The sequence below is a fragment of the Drosophila willistoni genome (genome assembly GCF_018902025.1).
Source record: "Drosophila willistoni isolate 14030-0811.24 chromosome 2R unlocalized genomic scaffold, UCI_dwil_1.1 Seg167, whole genome shotgun sequence".
In the NCBI taxonomy this organism is placed as follows: domain Eukaryota; kingdom Metazoa; phylum Arthropoda; class Insecta; order Diptera; family Drosophilidae; genus Drosophila; species Drosophila willistoni.
Window position 1 is genome coordinate 1804509 of NW_025814050.1, and position 4289 is coordinate 1808797.

The window sequence follows — 4289 nt, forward strand, 5'->3', positions numbered from 1 at the left end:
AAAAAGGGGTTTTTGTTCAAAAGCGCCAGTAGAAAAGGCGCCAAAGGTTATATATTCACATTAAGGAATCATAATCTGAATACAAAAACCAACAACATGCTGAGATAATCTTTTCATGGAGTAAATTGGGAGCCGAGAAAATCAGAACTAAAGTCCAAAAATCAAAGCGTCATAAATTTTTGGCCAAGACTGTATCCGTGTACATTAGGGTGTCGGTTGATATATATCACAGCTCCCAGCAGGACTTTCCAACGAAGTTAGGCTGTCATTATAGAAGTTGTTTGGCACCTTCATAAGTATCCCTCGAAGAACTTGCAAGTTATGGCTTATTGATTGCTAATGGCAGTCAAACTTAATAAGGGAATTCGTAAGTAAGCCACTGGCGTTTGCCTGCACCAAGTTATTTGCCAGGGACATTATCTTTCATCACTTACTTTCTATCTCGCCCTCATGTGTGCGTGAAGGATAAAAGAAAAATAAAAACATGAATTTCACAAGTAATTTTTAAATTCGAAAATCAATTTATCAAGCTAGGATTTGCAATATTAAACGTCGGCAGTACCCGGGTACTTCCGATCGAAAATTCACACAGATAGAGTCCTCTTGCCAAGTTGTGCCTTTTGGGCTTCAACTGAAGAAATAAATTCCCTGAAGTTGGTATTAAAATAGGCAAAACATTCTATTTCTCAAGAAGCTGTTTTTTTTATCATTTTGCCAATTTTGTATAAAATATGGGGACGATTATTTTTGAAATCGGTTAAAATATTGTCTGACAAAAGGGTAATAAACCAGAAAAGTACGCTTGAATAATTCTACACACCATTATTTTTGCGAATCTGTAAGTAGTTTTTGGTTTTTGGCACATAGGCAAAAAGCATATTGAACTACGCTGGCAAAATTTTTTTTCCTATCGAAGGCGGTGCTAGGGCAATTTGAATAATTCTGGCCTTGTAATACCCTCGCAAAAAGAAAATATTAATTTTAGTCAAACGTCAGAAGAATCTCCTACCATATAAAATGTATAGATTCTTGATCAGTACAACGAGACGAGTTCTTATAGCCATGTCCGTCTGTCTGCCCGCCCGTCCGTCCGGCCGTCCGTCCGTCCGTCCGTCCGTCAGGATCAACGCAAACTCCTCCTAGACCGTAAGAGCTACAGAGCTGAAATTTTGCATATAGGCTTGTATATACTGCAGGCGTTGTATATCTCTGATTCAGCCGGGTCGAACCACTACATCATATAGCTCCCATACAAACGTCAAAGTCACAAACAGTGACATTTCTCAGTAACTTAGTTATTTTCTGAGCTATTGTCATAAAGTTTAATATGCCTAAAAATGACTGTGCCAGATTTTATCAATGTCGGGTAACTATATTCTGTAGCTGGCATAGGAACGATCGGTCGAAAACAAATACTTTGACCAATAACTTTGTTACTTTTAACGATACTGTCATAAAAATTAATATTTTTCAGTCTTAACTACCAAAAAATGACTATTCAAAATTTTATCGAAATCAGGTAATTATATGATAAAGCTGTCATACAGACATAACATAGCATGCTACATGCGGCGCATTACCCCAGCCAAAGATTGTGAAAATTTAACTTTTTACATTTAGCTACGCTAAAGCTAATATATTTTATATATATGTATGTGTCGGAGATTGTATTAGGCATTTTTAATAATTTAAATTGTGTGCCTATTTTCAAGGCGAATTGATCAGTGTTGAATAATGAATAACATGACTGATGTAGAACTGTTTAACACTAGATATGTGCGATGACATATACTGTCACAGCCTATAGGCTGTCATCGAGTGTGGCTCTGTGTGCGGTTGAGAGAATTAAGTCTCTTTTCCTTCTCGAATTCAATCTGAATGCACGTCGAGACCCCTGCACAAACCTAGTGACAAAAATGGAAGCCAATAATAAAAACAACGATTCAGGAATCCCTGAAATCCTCAACTCGCCGATATACATATGTATGTAAGATGGAGTCGTCAAATGAGTCCCCAAATGTATTATATTATAGTTTATTAATAGTATTCTAAATCGTGGACTGGCCAATAATGATTACAACATGCAACTTAAATCTCGGGTACTGTGTACTACTAATTTATCGGCTTCTTACTACTGCTTTCGATTGCTGAATGCTGATACTTCTGACTGCTGCACATCCACTACTGACTTCACACGATACCTCACGACTGCTGCTGCGTTGCCAATCTGCATAAAGGAGCTGCCACCAGGATGCAACTACCTTATCCCATCTCACATGTATGTATATTTTGACGCAAATTTTAATTCGGTAATGTTTTTCAGTGTGTCGAAAATCAGTCACTACTTGTGCAGAGCAAGGTAGCTGAAACAGGGAAATTTAATTAATTTACTCTTACCCTTCGTTTTTCTGTCTCTAGTGAATTTTGCTCCTTTGCATATTTCTTCTTTTCATCTTCCTCTTTCTGAGTTTGTCTCTATTTCTCTTTTGCCCAGTTGGTCTCATAGCTTGGACAAGCCATAAACTCGAAAAGTTACGAGTATTTTTCAACAGCTGCAACTTCATTATGTGACTGATGATGTACACCAGGAGGAGTATGAGCTGCAACAGGAACAGGAGTAGGAGCCGCCGCAGAAGGCAACCAGTAAGTTATCATTTTTTTAGCTTTGTTTTCCCCGAGAAGACAAGACTGAGTAGGACAGCAAAAGATGAGTGAGACGATAAAAGGAAGGAACTGGTCTCGCGGATAGCCGCCTGCTGCTTGTCCTTATGTCAGCCAAGTAGCTGCAAAAGTTTTCGACGACTACGTGGAATGGTAAAAAATTGCCAACGAACGGACAGCAACAACAGAAATTGGCATATAAAAAGTTTTTTAATGAATGGAATTAGTGTTTGAGCTGCACTGACTTTGTTAAATCGTCCGAGCAGCGTCCAAACCAAAGTCCTTAGCTTGTTTTCTTCCCTTTTTTTGGCATGGCTTCTTCCGCAGTTCCTCTCCCAAACAGGCTAACAAAATTAGCGCAAAATTAGTGCCAGTTGGTCAAACTTTGCCATAATTTCCCCAGAGTTTTGGTCCATCCATCTATCCATTCGTCCATCTATCCATTCAGTATTGCGGCAAGCGGCAATCTCTAATTGTTTTAAATGAACTTTTTTAAAGAAGAAGTTGATGCGTCCCGGCAGTGAAATTAATATGTTGCCTAATGAGTATCGAAGTATGATGTGGTTTCTTTTAATTTTCCTCAAACTTGAAAAAGGAAAACTTTCATCCTGGATACCCGCAAGTTTTAAGCCTCCAAGGGAAAAGTCGACAAAGTGCGCTATTCATTATTTTAGTGGTTAGGTATAATTACCACAAAGTTTACTTGCTGCAAATCGATCAAAGTTTCATCAGCAAAAAAGTGAGTAAGGTGAATTTTTCAAGTTATTAATAAGAGATCGACTTCTTATATCAGGTGTAGTATATGTAGAGGGCAACTGAAAGACTTTTTCCTCTTATACGACTATCACTGAGTGTAACCTTTCGGCGAAACCTTGTCCTCACCCAACACTTAAAGGCTTTGAGCTGACTAACTGAATCCTTTTTAGATGTAGCTTTTAAAGTAATGACCCATATATCCAAAAAGTTCACTTTTAGCGAAAAGGCGTCCTGGCGGAACTACTTGTACTCAATCACTTGGAAAATATTATGAACTCAAACGATAATTCCTAGGGAGCAATACAGGATCGACCCGATACAGGATCGACCCGATCGAATTCACTTGGTTCCAAGATATACATCACTTTTGCCTAATCACTGGTAACTGGCGGACATTATGTTGTCGTTTTCGAAACTTAAGCCAAGCTAATTTTAGTTTGTAATATATATATGATCTTCCTTATGCTTTATTTCTGCATAGTTAAACTTTTAACAAAATAAACGTTGTAAAATTAAAGTTCTTACAGTTTCTGGCCAAACAGAGATTCCAATGGACATAGCGGAAATCGACGCGTAATAAATTTAAATTTATGCAAGCATTTAAAATGGCATAAAAAATTTGCAATAAATTCACTATAACCGAAGCGACCACAAAATGTGGTCAGCCAGACAATAAAAACTTTCATTCCAGAGTTGCCAAAGTTGGCGCAGTTCCTGCCTGACAGCAAACACAAATAAATCAATTTAGACAAGAGGCCAAAGTGAAACAAAGAAAGAAGGAAGTCCACAGGCAACTAAAAGTCCCGACCTTTTTCTACCCTAAGCCAAGTTTGAAGGTATATTAAAGGTAGATTAGCTTTTTATCAGCAGCC

General features: G+C 37.9%; 1 long non-coding RNA gene across 3 annotated transcripts; it reads left to right on the top strand.

Annotated features, from left to right (window-relative positions):
* The first annotated feature begins 1814 nt into the window (after positions 1-1814).
* Positions 1815-3900, top strand: LOC124460277. Of its 3 annotated transcripts, none has more exons than XR_006954202.1 (4): positions 1815-1983; positions 2034-2278; positions 2495-2643; positions 3626-3900. It is a non-coding gene; the product is annotated as an uncharacterized LOC124460277 (long non-coding RNA). The 3 variants fall into 3 exon arrangements; XR_006954200.1 differs by having other exon boundaries at positions 2045-2278; positions 3626-3898; XR_006954201.1 differs by having other exon boundaries at positions 2045-2278; positions 3637-3898.
* The last annotated feature ends 389 nt before the right edge of the window (positions 3901-4289 follow it).